The following is a 14,921-nucleotide window of genomic DNA, read 5'->3' on the forward strand; positions in this document are numbered from 1 at the left end:
CCACACACACACACACTTCTTATTTAAAAATAAAAAAAACCCATGATTTTTAAGCCATTATTTCTTGGGCCTGATTGTTGAATGGTTGAGGCTGGCAATATTGGATCCGCTTAGGTTTTTAAGGTGAAATAAAAAAGCAAACCAATTGAGATTCAACTTTACATTTCTAGACGATACTGGCCCAAGCACTAGCTTTGCCACCAGAAAAATCCCAGACTCAGACTTTTTAGTTTTTAAAAGTGTGGTGACTTCTTAATGGGTAAATAATATAATCTAAGGTTGTAACGTTCCTTCCTGTCTCTCCTTTCATCCCCTTTTGTCTCCTTGTATTATTCTTTCACTTTTCTTTGTGCTCAGCTTTCTCTCTCTCCTCTCTTAACTTGGTTTGTGATTGTGAGTTCTGTATTTCCTTACTAGACTCTGCACTGCAGAGAAGACCAATCAGCCTGTAGCTCTCCTTGCTTCCTGTCTCTCTCAGCTAGAGTAGGTGTGCCCTACTCACCTGAAAAGTTAGACACAAATGAAATACCTTCAGCCTCAGGGAAGACAGAAAAACTTAAACCTGATTCCAATTGCAGAAGCGACAGCAGGAGCAGCTACCGGAACTGGGCTCAAAGCAAAGCACTGGCCCAAAAATCAAGGATATGACACCCAGCAGGTAAGAGAACCGGATTCTGTCTCTCTTAGCAGTAGTATGCGAGGGAAAACTTTGCTTTATTGCCACATTCCTGGGGGAATTGGGGAGGGAGAGATATGAGGCCTTGTATAGGAATTCCAGCTGAGCCGTGTCAGAAGATTTAATCAAGAATGTAATGGTATCTGACAGGCAACTTCACCAAAGCAGCCAGGAGAGAGGGAGGAGATCAGCCCACCATTTTAGGATACAGAGTGAAATCTCCAGGGAGTATTCCCTCCCCTGGGATAATAAACAGGGGCCTGGTTCTTAGGTATATTTCCCTCCCTCAAGCATAGCCATCAGGGGGCTGAGTTTAATTCTTAAAGTGGATATCTCCCTGGGGACAGTATCCGCAGAGTCTGGATTCAGTCTTCACCTGAAACAGACCCCTCAGGAGAGGGCATCCTGGGAGTTCTGGGTTCAGTCATCGGCAGATCTGCGTCCTTAGGGACAGTAACAAAGGGGCCTGGTTCAAATCCCAGTGGGTGGAGCCCTGTGGGCAAAGTAACCAGGGGTTCTATTCAACTTGCAGAGGTTAGAGTGCCCCTAAAAGTACAGGAAGCAGAAACCCTGGGTTTAATGCCCAAGGAGTAAATCTCCTTTCTTCCCATCCCCCTCCCCCCTCCATCCTCCTGACAATAGCGAGGGCCTGAGGATAGGTCTAGTCCTGGTTTCAGTTCACAGCAAAGAGTTTAATAGAGCCCCCACTCTGCCCTCCGAGTCTGGTGTCTGCTAACTCTCGGCCAGAGGCGGCCATTGAGGACCAGGACTGGGGGCTCTGGACTGTCTGAACTCTGGACACTTTGTTTTCTTCGTCAGTTTATTTGCTGAGTCTTATGACTTTTATGGCATGAAGGAGTTTGCTGGAAGTCAGGAGAGTGAGGTTCAGGGTACCTGAATACTACGCTTCTCCTCTTGCTCTCCTAACAGTTTGGAAATCCCTGCCTCCAGTGCCTCCCCCAGCAACCTTGATGTGACGAGCAAAGACATCATGGGGGGGGGGGGTCACAACAACCTACCTAAAAGCCTTAACACCCGTATTTCTCACTGCACTGTCCCCTCCTCCCCATAACACTCACACTTCCTGTTGTGCTCCTGTCACAGACCCAGAGGTTGTGTGGGAGCGGGGTCAGATCTGGGAAGGAGGCCTCTGTAGGCCCCATAGAGATTACTGGATTGGGAATGGGAAGGAGAGATTTGTTGAGATGGACTGGTTGTGAGGAGGAGGCATTTGTGACTGTTCCAGGGGTTATAATGGAAGTGTATACAGTCAGGGGAGGAGGTGGCTGTATGCCAGTTCCTTAGGATATTGCAGAGCTGGCTTGGGTCAGAGAAGAGGTTTCTGTCATGTGGTCCTTAGCCATGTTTTGGAGCTGGAGAGCATCAGAAGAGACGGAGCTGGTGACTTGTTAATTGGATAATCTATTGGAGATGGAGTGGACGAGGGGAGGAGCTCCAATCCCATTCCTGGAGGGTGAATGTGAGCTGGACTGGTTCAGGGGAAAAGTATATAATGGAGATATCCCATCTCCTAGAACTGGAAGGGACCTTGAAAGGTCATCGAGTCCAGCCCCCTGCCTTCACTAGCAGGACCAAGTACTGATTTTGTCCCAGATTCCCAAGTGGCCCCCTCAAGGATTGAACTCACAACCCTGGGTTTAGCAGGCCAATGCTCAAACCACTGAGCTATCCCTCCCCCATACTCCTGATCCATACTCCATTCAGTGTATCAGAATTGAGTAAGGTTTCAGGGAAGAGACACATGTGACCCAGACCATTAAGTTGAACTGCATTTCAGGAGAAAAATACTCCTCATCCCTATGGATGGACAAGCCCTGCTAGCTCAGATCCAGTCCGTCACTCTGCTAATGTGGGATTGTCCCCTATATTCATGTTAGTAGTTCACACAGCTGTTCAGTCATGTGTTAACTGCCCCAAGCAATTGGGCTTCTGAACTTTCTTTGGGAAGCTATTTCACAGCCTAATCAATCTCACTGACAGAAAGTTATTCCTGATATTCAGGCCTTTCCTAATTTCATCCCACTATTCTGAGTCATAGTCTCTTGCACTGCCCTAATAATTCCGCTCCTTCTTTGGGGTTCACTCTTTTTTCAAAGAGTTCTAGACTGCTATCTAGGGGTGGGTGCACGTGGCAAAAAGTTTTCTACAAATGTTAATCTGAAAAAAATTAAAATGAACTTTCTCCATTTGTGTTGATGCCCCTTTTGTGTTCACTTCACTTATCCTAGCAAGGCACAGTTTAAGAAAGATTGTAAAATATTTATGGAAAGTGATTTTTGAATTCAGACTTGAGTATTCACACCAGACATCCCATCAGGGAACCAAAATTTATCTTGTGACGTACGTATCTAATCAAAGTGTCTCCAACTTTGTATGGTGAACAAATCAGAAAAAAAACCCTTGGCCTGTTGACAGACAATTTCCAACTAGCAAAATGAAGCAAATACATTGTTTTGAGTTATTCTCCCAATTCCATGTTATCATGCCCACCACCTAGTGACTGTTTAGCTAAATTAAACATGTTTAGATAATTTAATAGTCTCTTCCCAGAAGTCAATCCCTCCAGCCTCCCTAGTTGTTTTCATTGTTGTTGCTCTTCTCTGAACTCCCTATTTTCTTTCTGCTAATGAGGTACCCAGAAATGAATTCAGTGATACAGATGTAGTTGTGTCCATGTCTGAGCCATGTAGCGAGGGAGCATTGACTCCCTGCTCCAGGATGTGAAGCCTCTGCTTATGCAGCCCCAAATTAATAGCTTCTGAGGCCAGAATGGACCAATACAATCATCAAGTGTGACCTCCTGTATATCACAGGCTAAAGAACCTCACCTAATAATTTAGATACCAAGCTCAAAACTTCTGTTTGAACTTTCTGTTAGAAATACACCCAGTCTTGATTTAAAGACTTAAAGTGATGGAAAATCTACAACATCCACAGATAAATTGTTCCAAAATTGTTAATTACCCTCACTGTTACAAATGTGTGCCTTATTATTTCTTGTCTGAATTTGTTTAGCTTCAGTTTCCAGCCATTGGATCTTGTTGTGCCTTTTCCTGCTAGGTTAAAGAGTCATCTGCTATCAGAATTACACAGGCCATTTTTGCTGGAATATTGCATTGCAAACTCCTATCTGTTGTCCGTTGTCCAATACATTGTCCATTACCATTCCCTAAATTTCATGAAGGCTTATGCTGCAGCCTCAAGTGATGCTGTAATTTACGGTGGGGGGTGGGCCCAGAATATGCAGTTGGGGCACAAATGTGTGTCCAAGTCAGTTTGTCCCTCAGTTTCTGTGCTGGGGATGGGGAGTGGGGTCTGAGCAGGACCTGAGAAATGGGATTCTGGTCCGTGTATTCAGGCTGAGGAGGATGTTGTTTAATCCAGCAGGGGTGCATTGAAGCTGGATCATGTGAGAAGGGGTAGTGACCTGGTTGCGCTCTATCTGACACTCATCAGGCCAAAGTTGCTAGGAGTTGCTAGGAAACAGTGTCCTGCTCTGTGGATGTAGGGCTCTTAACTTGTTTTACGGATTGAGTTGTGTGGGTGCAGGTCTGTGATAACCTGTCTGAACTGGTCTTTTCAGCTCACAGGAGTTTCTGGCTCTCCTGCTCGTGTAGTTGAATTAGTCCAGTGGTTTTCAAACTTTTTGTATTGGTGACCCCTTTCACACAGCAAGCCTCTGAATGTGACCCCCCTCCCCGCCTTATAAATTAAAAATGGGGGGGGGCTAATTTAACTTAATTTAATGAGGGCTTGGCAGCTGTCAGTCCCACAGAGTTGACAGCTTGTGACCCCCATGTAATCACCTTGTGACCCCCTTGAAAACCTCCTGAATTAGTCTGTCAATAAAAATACTTCTCCCTCCCCACCTAATTCATCTGTTAACTTTTAAATATTTGTATGCAAATACAACTATAGGGGAATTACTAGCAGGGAGACAGGAGCTGGATTGGATTGCGGCAGCAGCGCCTGTGACACCAGTGTTGAAGGATGGTTCTGAGCTCAGCCAGGACATGGGAGGAGGGTGTGTGACCATAACACTGGAGGATGCATTAGAGCTGAATAGGCACAGAGAAGGGCAGAGTCTGTGACCCCCGCTCTGGAGAGTGCATCAGAGCTGCCTAGGGTTAGGGGAGGAAGGTGTTGGCTCTGGAGCTGGACAAGGTTTAGAACTGGATCAGGACAGAAAGCAGGTTTCTGTGACTTGGTTCTTAGGTGCGTGTTTTGGAGATGGAAGAGGCCAGGGTAAGAAGGTGCGTAGAGGTCATTAGTGGAAAGTGTATGGGATATGGATGGAACCGACGAGGAGACATCTGCAACCTGGTCCTCAGAGGGCATGATGGAGCTGGATTGAGCCAGAGGAGGTAGCTATAAACTAGCTCCCTGATGATGTATTCCAGATGGATTCAACCAGGAAGAAGTGTTTGGTGACCTGGTCACTAGAGAGTGAATGGGAACCTGACTGCATCAAGCAGAGGACGCAGACACTGGAGGGTATATTTTGAACTGGATTTGGAGGACAGGTGGAACCATCTGCTGCTTAGTTACTGAGGGTGCCTCAGAACTGGATCAGATTAGGAAAGGAGAGTCTGTAACCATGCCTTTGTGGTTGTGTCTAAATTGGATTGGGTCAGCCTCAGCCAGGATGTTTCCAGAGCTGGATCAGGTCAGGAGAGGAGGCCTCTCAAGGGTTAGGGAATTGCAGCTGAATCATTTCACAGGAAAAAGGGCAGCAGCCCAGTTCTGGAAAGTTTTGTCTTGATTGGCAGCCTAACCACCAAAAAGCGTATGGGCAGGGGCGGCGAGTTATATGGGCTTGTGGTGCCTGGGCTCCAGCAATGTGCAGGGCCCAGGGGCTCGGCTCCACTAATATTCGGGGCTGGGTCTCTCCCCCGGCTCCACCTCCTGCCCATACTCACCTCCCCTGGGCCCTGGAGCATCCTTGCCTCAAGCAAGTGGCTCCGTGCTGCTCCCGGCATCAACTGCTGCCGCAAGGTCCTAGTGTCCCCCACCCACAGGTGCCAGGCAGGCTGACCCTGCCCCTGCCCTTCTGCCTCGGACCCTTCCCTTTTCCGGCAGGACCCTACACCAGCACAGGTTCCCCCTCCCCCGCTGCCCGCAGTCACCACTCCTGCCCACGCTGGGCAAGGGGCAGCCCCACTCCTCATCCCCAGTGGGGGCAGCAGCAGGGGAGGAGGCGCACACATGATGGCAGCCCCCCCAGCACACACCACAGGGGAGGGCTTCCTGGATCTGAGAGGGGCCCTAGGAGTACATGCAGTGACAGTGGTGCGGGGTAAGTGTGCTGCTGAGAGGGAAAGAGGGGCCCCTCCCCTGGAGCTCGCTGCTGCTGGTGGGGAGAGAGCTAGGGGATGTCCTCCTCTCTGTCCCCAGCCCCGGGGCAACCTGCCTGCACCCCAAACTCCTCATCCCCAGCCCTGCCCCATCCCGGAGCCTGCACCCCCAGCCAGAGCTCTCACCCTCCTGCACCCCAACCCTCTACCTCAGCCCTGAGCCCCCCCTGCACCCTGAATCCTGAATTCCTGGCCCGACCTCACCCTCGCACCTGAACCCTCTGCCCCAGCCCTGAGCCCGTCCCACATCCCAAGCCCCTCATCCCCGGCCCTCATCGTCCTGCACCCTAATCCTCTCCCCCATCCCTGATTCCCCTCCTGCACCGTGAACCCCTCATCCCTAGCCCCACCCCTCCAGCCCTTACCCCCACACACCAACCCTCTGCCTGAGCCCCTCCCACACCCCAAACCCCTCATCACCAGCCCCACACCAGAGCCCTCACATTTTTACATTATTTTTAAAAATATGTATCGGCTTACAAGGCAGATGTGGTGGGGCAGGACTTGGACCTGTTCTGGGCCCCAGCAAAAATTATACAAACCTGCCACCCCAGCGTATGGGATCTGGTCCAGGTCAAAGAAGGAAGTGTTCTGCCCAGGCCTCCTGAGGGTTCTCCTCAGAGCTGGTTCCTGGCAGTGGGGTGATAATTCTAAGTCTCAAAAGTGCTGGGATAATAACATGAACTTTACAAGATGACCCAGGACACAAGAGCTGAGTCTAGGTTACAGGCATTTGTACAGCACATTGGATGTTGCCATTGTTCAGGGCTGCCACAAGGTGGCAGGTGTCTCTAACTCCAATAGCTACTGTTACATCTTCCATCAGTAATCAAATCAAATCTACTCAAATCTGTTTTGTTAATATAAAATTAAGATGTTTAGATACGTATCGTTAAAAAGGGAGAAAAATCTTTAAATAAAAAAGGCAAGTATCAAAATAATTTGAAACACACACCCACACACACACACCACTCGGTGTTTTCTTATTTTATAAATATATATATAAAATGTTTTTTATATATATAAACATTCCAACACACTGTATATATAGATTTTGCCTTGCATTGTTTGTTTTATTCACTTGTTGCTTTGTGTCTGAAACTATATTGTAAGCTCTTTGGGGCAGGGGCAGTCTCTCGCTCTGTGTTTTCATGATGCCTAGCACAATGGAGTTTTGATCCTGTGGGCGCTAGTTGTATATAAATAATTAGTAATAATAACTCTGCCCCTGTCCACTGCCACCATATGTCCCCACCACCCCTGTGCACATTCCATGTTGGACATATCCGTACTTGCAGTAAGTATTTCAGTCTTGGGAGCTGTTAGAAAATGGTAGGGAAAAAATGTGGTGGAAGTTTTCAGATAGCTAACTTTCCATTTTCCTTAGGAAACCATTTGATGAAGGAGGGAGTGTTAGGATTCAAATACTGGCTAGGAGAGGCCAGGGGGAGGGGGTGAAATGTGTTAGGAACATACATAGCAGGGTTTGGGGCTTGGGGGACAGCAATGTGTGGTGGCCGCAGTACAGCACAGAACCAAACTGGGGCTGTACGTCATGATACAATTCAGGGAAAGGAGGCTCTGGGAAAAGGAATGGTTTAGAGGACAGGTAACCTACCCTCGTAATGAGCCTGAGAGGGCTTCCTCAAGGCACAGGTAATGCAGAGACACTATTTTCACCTCTGAAGCCATCCAGTACCAGTGTGATGAGCTGAAGAGAAAGCTAGAAATGCCAGGTGCTCTCTGTGGAAGTCTGGTTCAACACTGCACTCCGCATCTTTGCCATTGGGTTCTCTCAAGGCATCATCCAGCCTAGTCCCCCTCTGTGCCTAGAGGATTTCCCTTAAGAAGTTGAGACGTTCTCAGAGATCCCCCTCTGATTCACCTTCTCCTCTCCTCTCTGCACAGCAAGCAATGTTACTTGTTTCCACTTCTCGAGTCCTCTAGAGCCACGGGGAATGAGAACAAGAAATCTGGATACACACTGGGGCCATGAAGTTGGCTTATCTAGGACCAACAAAGCCAGACAAGCCAATTTCATCGGCATGACATGTGCAGTACCCAGACACAAGAGTGGGTCATGACCCTAAAAGGCAGCCTTAGACTGTGATTATGTGGGAGAATAATGTGACAGCTGAGTCGTCTGCTGGATGTTTTCGGAGCTTGTGAAAAGTAGTTGTCAACTGTCTGTCTCCATGCAAAATAGCATGCACCTCTATGGTGCTTCTCTGTACACAACAAAAATAAGGTCAAGGCATGAAGATAAGCACCAAAGGTAAACAACAAGCAACAGAGTCAAGATTTGTTTGTGGCAGTCAGAGCAAAATGGAAAAAAGTGTCTAGTACAAGGGGTGGTGGACATGCATGCAGTACAAGCAGGCATTTGACAGAAGCATGTCTTGTCCAGCACTAGTAACAAAGCAATACAAAAACAAAATATATTCATAAGAATACAACAGGGGAGGAAGTGGGGAAAGAGTTCTCTGTTGTCCCTTGATACATCAATTTAAACAGCAAAGTTCTACAATAGATTGATTTGTGACAGTGGAAATGAACAAAAAGCAAATTCAAAATAGAGGCAGGATCTGACTACAGAACTATTGCAGCAAGTCCATGCAAAAAGATTAGTAACCATTCTGTGCTAAAATCAAAAGCTACGCTTCTTATGCTGAGAGAAACAACACTGTGGCAAAGTATAACTTTTCAGGTCTGTATGTGGCAAGGGGGGAAATGTTACTGAGGTAGTAATAATGGTATGGACCTGATAGAGCAGAGGTGGGCAAACTACGGCGGCCCCATGGGACCGTCCTGCCCGGCCCTTGAGCTCCCAGCCGGGGAGGCTAGTCCCTGGCCCCTCCCCTACTGTTCCCTCTCCCCTGCAGCCACGCCATCACGTGGGCAGTGCTCTGGGTGGCAGGGTTGTGCGCTCCTGCCGAGCAGTGCGGCAGCGTGTTTGGCTCCAGCCGGGTGGCGAGACTGCCAGACATGCTGCTCTGAGCGGCATGATAAGGAAACCGGGAGGGTTGGATAAGGAGTGGGGGGTGCTGGTTGGCCAGTCAGGGGACAGGGAGCAGGGGGTGGTTGAATGGGGTGGAGGTTCTGGGGGGTGGTCAGGAGACAAGGAGGGTGGGTTTGGATAGGCGTGGAAGTCCTGCGGGGGCCTGTCAGGGGGCAGGGTGTGGATGAGGTCAGGGGACGGGGAACGGGGGGGGGTTGGATAGGCGTGGGGTCCCGGGGGGGCTGTCAAGGGGCAGGGGTGTGGATAGGGGTCAGAGCAGTCAGGTACTGGGAGCAGGGGGGTTGGATAGAGGGTGGGGTCCTTGGAGGGGGCAGTTAGGGGACAAGGAGCAGGGGGGGTTGGATGGGTGGGGGTTATAAGGGGGGCAGTCAGGGGTCGGGAAGTGGGAGGGGGCGGATAGGGGCGGGGGCCAGGCTGTTTGGGGAGGCACAGCCTTCCCTACCTGGCCCTCCATACAGTTTTGCAACCCCATTGTGGCCAAAAAGTTTGCTCACCCCTGTGATAGAGCCTTGGTCCCATGGTTGGGTTATACAGTAGTCTTCAGACAAGGGTTTAAAAAAATGGGTGCCTAATGTTAAGTTCCTAAATCCACTCCTAAATGAGTCTGCTGTGATTGAACAATTGCAGCGTTGCCACAGCGTGTGATTTTCTCACAAGCATCACAATATTTGGTGGTGTTCTTAAAGCCACAGCTCCTGCAGCTGCATGATTATGTGAGAATCTCAGCTTTCATTAAAAATGTCTAGGCCTCATGGTTGCAGAGAAAAGCTTGACTATGGGATCTGAGTGTAATCTAAAAGGTTCAAATCAGAAAGCAAAGAGCCTCCAGTTTATCATTTTTTAAAATCTCATGAGTTTAAGATAATCTTATGCTTTTGGGGGGCCTGGCTCATGATTTTTGAACACATGGGGTTGGCAATTCTGCAATTGCATTTGAAAGCCACCTATTTAGGTGCCTCACTATGGACTTAGGACCCTAACTTCAGGCACCCATTTTTGAAAACCTTGGTTTCACTAGTAGTTATTAAAGAGGTAGGTAACTTGTATACAGAAGAACTTGCAGAAGAAAACCAGTGAGGTATTTAGTAGGTGGGAATGGTATAAGCCTGTACACTATAACACAGTGGTTTTCAACCTTTTTTCATTTGCAGGTCCCTAAAAAAATTTGAATGGAGGTGTGAACCCCTTTGGAAATCTTAGACATAGTCTGCAGACTCCCAGGGGTCTGCAGACCACAGGTTGAAACCCATTGCTGTAACACATCCCAGCAATGTTCACCACAGGGAGCCACCAAAATGCAGCTACCATGTAAGATCGTATTAACCCTGAAATAAAATAGCAGAGGAATGTGAGTGTTTGGTTAAATAGGAGATTATTGAGGAAGTGAACTCACTGAACTGGGTTAACAGTATGATCGCTGTGATATAGCCAAATATGCTAAAGAGTTATGTGGCTCCAAAAGCCCCAGCGCCCCCAGCCCTCGTGCGCTGGGCGGCACAGTCTGAGCATCCGGCGGGCAGCGCAGCCCCAGCATGAGCCACCTCCAGTCCCTATGGGAGGCAGGCCTGCCCAGCCCCAGTGAGCCTAGGCCAGCCAGGGCAGAGCGCTGGGAACTGCAGGAGGGGGCCTGGCCTGGGGGTGGAGCGTGGGTGGGGCCACACTAGGCTGTCTGGGGAGAGACAGCCTCCCCCTGCCTATGATAGCCACCATCCATGAAAACAGAATAACTGTATTATTTTAAAACCGCATGAATGAGGCGTCATCTCTGTGGTTATAGCACTCTGTGATTACGCAAAGACATCTTTCCAGTGTGTTGCCATCCATATGGTGTTGCTTGTTTCACAACTTTTCTTTGTTCATTCATTTTGGTTGCCTTTTTTCATTTGTCACTTTGATTGCTTAGTGCTGGATTCTGGAGCACCATGAGGAGCTGCATGACCATTCCTTCCTGGGGGTTATCAGTGGAGGATTTTTGTGAGGGAATGTTAGAGGAAGACTTGTCTGGTTGTTAAGCACTGACTGGGAGTCAGGAGATCTCAGCTCAAATTCAGACTCTGGCACAGACTGCCTGTGTGACCTGGGACAAGTGAAGTGATTTTTCTGCCTCCGTTCCCCAGCTGTAAAATGGGGATAATTTTTCTGCACTTGGTCTGTCCTGTCTAATGAGGCTGTAAGCTTCTCAGGGAAGGGACTGCCTCTGACTACTGTTAGTTCAGCGCCTCTCACAACTGAGGCCCTGATCTCAGTTGTATACTACTGTAATACTGCGACTAATAATGGCAGGTACAAAATGTGGATGCTATATCTTTGGAATTGGAGTATCATTCTAAAGGGCCTACAGTATATGGGTAAGTCTCTTTACACTTAAATCAGATGGCTTATGATCATATCCAGCTCTAACATGGTCATGACATGCTCAGGTTCAGGTCTGAATTTGCTGTTCTTGGTGCTTAATTAGCAGACACCTACTAGCCTGAGGACTAAGCCTTCTACTTGGCAGCAGAGGCAAAAGATGCACAGCACCCTGGGGAGAAGCCGAGAGCACTCCCTACTGGCTGCCAGTGAAATATCCCTGGATCTTTAATTCTTTTGGCTCAGCCTTAGGCCCGTAGGCGCCTTTAGAACTCTCTGTCCCAACTGCTGGGAATGAGGGAGAGCTTTGCCCATACATTGTCCTCCCTCTGTCTCCTCCCTATCTGCTCTGACGCAGGGCCAGATATAAGGGAAGGAGACCCAGGTGACTGCCGGGGGTGTTGGGCTGTCGTTTGCCACAAAAGGGAAAAATACAATCTTTGAAGTAAAATGTTTCAGGTATTCCATATGTGGATTCATTTTTCACTAACCACCTAGAATGTTCTGGACCTTTGTAGAATCTTGTGGAACCTTGCAGACTTTCTGAGAACTACATTTTCCTTGAACTTCCTAGAAAGTTGTTAGCCAGGCCCTCATGGATATATAAGGGGCGGGGCATCTCCAGTCAGTGAGTGTAAGAATGAAGTGAAGTGAGAGCCCAGCTGCAACATTGTGAAACTTGTTTTGTTGGGTAATTGTGAAAGTGTACTTATGTTTTAAGACTTGAAGAGTGTAAATAGTTACTAATGAAGGACATATTTAGTGAGATGCCAGAGATATCTATCAAACTCCTATCTACACAACAATATAAAAGAAATACTGTTACTTCTTTTGCCAAGCTTGACACGTAGTGTTTGATGATTTTCTAAGACTGAGAAAATAGACTTTTGCTCTCCCTAATACTGTCTGTTTTCCTCTGTAGAAAATAAAAGATGCCCCTGAAGAAGCCTTCAGGAGCTCAATATAGGAAATGAAGAGCTCAGTTGCAATCTAGTTTGCAGCAAGGGGAAAATTTGATGGGAAAATATCTGAAACAAAACAACATATACCGGGCTTTAGGCAGTAGCAATCATCCCAGTGCCGAAGAAAATGTGGAGCGAAGCATAAACGACGGAAGTCCTATTACTAAGGTAAGGAATGGAAATGTGAGGAAAGTGATGGAGAATCGTCCAGTTTGCCTGGTGGCATTAAGGAAAGTGATGATAAAGAAGAATGTGTCTCGCATGAAAATGACTCCATATGAAAAGGAGAGTAATGATAAAGAAGAATCAGCCGCGCATGATGACAGAAACAGCAATGAGAAAAATTGCGCACCACAAATTGATACATCAGATTCTGCTTTATGGCCAGCAATCCTAAACTCTGCCGATATTGATCGTACAATTTTGAATGAGCCGGGCAAAACCAAGGATACGATGTTTCCAATAAATGAGCAGAAGTGACACTTCTCAAAGTCGCACTGCGAAAGAGTGCTTGAGAATGGTGAGAAAGTGAATCAACATTGGTTAGTTTACTTGAAATCAACTGACAAAGTGTTCTGGTTTTGTTGCAAAATATTTGACAAGAATGACAAATCGTTGCTTGCACTTTCTGTGCATAATTACTGGCATAATTTAGCTGATGCTCTGAAACAACATGAAAAGTCACCAGGCCATTTTACGGCCTACTCCAAATGGATGGAGGTCGAGTCCAGGCTCAAGCTGAATAAATGCATAGATGCAGAAAACCAGCTCATTATTAATGTAGAAGCCCAGCATTGGAGGAACATGTTCAAGCATCTGATCTCAATTACCCTCTTCCTTCCAAAGAATAATTTGGCATTCTAGGGCTCGTTGGATAAGTTTTTCACTGAACATAATGGTAATTTCCTCAGTTTGGTAGAGCTCCTTGGGAAATACAATGATGTCATGCATGAGTACCTATGTCAAGTAATTTGTAAAGAAGCTATGGACCACTCCTGCAGCAAAACAATTCAAAATGAATTGATTGACCTTATGGCAGGGAAGGTGCTTGATAACATACTGATGCGGCTTGGCGAAGTGAAGTACTACACCATAATAAGGGACTGCACTCCTGACATTAGTCACAGTGAAAAGATGCCATTAACAGTAAGATTTGTTGACGACGAGAATGGCTGTATCCAAGTAAAGGAACACTTCATCTGTTTCTGGTCTGTGGATGACTCTACTGGAAAAGGCCTAACAGAACTGTTTATGAATGTTTTGAATGAGAATAAAATAAAGCTTCAGGAGTGCTGCGGCCAAGGCTATGACAACGGCACTGATATGAAAGGAAGAAACAGTGGTGTGCAGGCAAGGATCCCTGTGCTGAATCCAAGAGCTTTCTTTGTGCCTTATGGCTGCCATTCCCTCAACCTGGTTGTGCCAGATGTAGTGTCATCTTCTTTAGATTCAGTATCTGTCTTTGGAGTAGTGCAAAGACTATATACCTCCCATTTTCAGCATCAATCATCAGGTGGAAGATCCTCATGGACAATGTTACAAATCTGACCATAAAGCCACTAAGTGACACTTGCTGGGAGAGCCGCATTGACAGCGTAAGGCCAGTGAGGTACCAAGTAACTGAGGTTTACGACGCCCTGATGGAACTGGCGCAATCGAGTAAAGGTGAGGCCAGAATCCAACATGAGGCACAAAGCCTAGCAAACCAGATCATTGACTTCAAATATCTGGTCTCAATTGCGATTTGGCACGATATCCTGTTCCAAGTAAACATTGTAATCAAGGCTTTACAAACTCAGTCGATGGACATCACAACTGCTACTACTTTGATGAGAAGCTGCCTTGATTTCATTGTGGTCTACAGAGACAACAGATTTGAAGATGCCATCACTGCTGCTAAAGAAATGGCGGAAAACTTCGCAGTTGACCCTGTCTTCAAGGAAACTCATATTCATTGGAAGAAAGGGTAGTTTGTTACGAGGGCAAAGATGAGGTGATGGGAAGGTTAGCGCTAGTTGACACTGCTCGAGTATCCATCGAAGGAAGGTTTGGACAAATGAAGCACTGCAAAAAGACCTGGGGGAGGGGAGGTTGTATGACCTTAGTAAGCTGTCAGCAGATAGGAAAACACTCTTGAACAATTGTGTGGACCTTCACCAGACTCTGACACATGGGGAATGTTCAGACATCAATAATAAAGACCTCTATGTTGAATTGGACAACATCCATCACTTTTTGCTACATGGGAAGCACTCTCCACTCCAAGTTCTCCAATTCATTCAGGATGCAGAACTGAAGGACACTTTTCCTAATATTTGGAGAGCTTTGAGGATTCCGCTCACGCTGCCGGTCACAGTCACGAGTGGTGAGCTTTTCGAAGCTCAGGCTCATTAAAACATATCTTCAATTGACTATGGCCGACAAGAGACTCACATTGCTTGCATTTTATTGCTTGAAAATGATGTTGGCCAGTCTTTGGATCTCTCTGATGCTGTGCTTCAGTTTGTGAGGGCAAAGGCAAGAAAAGCGACCTTTTG

The 14,921-nt window shown here is 47.2% G+C and overlaps 1 protein-coding gene across 1 annotated transcript in view; it reads left to right on the forward strand.

The window, feature by feature from the left end:
- The first annotated feature begins 542 nt into the window (after nt 1-542).
- Nucleotides 543-14,921, forward strand: part of LOC128831330 (arginine-glutamic acid dipeptide repeats protein-like) — a 28,429-nt gene continuing 14,050 nt past the window's right edge. Inside the window, exon 1 of the mRNA XM_054017672.1 lies at nt 543-658. The gene's annotated coding sequence lies outside the window, so the exon portion shown is untranslated. The remainder of the gene's footprint in view (nt 659-14,921) is intronic.

This window comes from Malaclemys terrapin, chromosome 1 (genome assembly GCF_027887155.1).
Source record: "Malaclemys terrapin pileata isolate rMalTer1 chromosome 1, rMalTer1.hap1, whole genome shotgun sequence".
In the NCBI taxonomy this organism is placed as follows: Eukaryota; Metazoa; Chordata; order Testudines; family Emydidae; genus Malaclemys; species Malaclemys terrapin.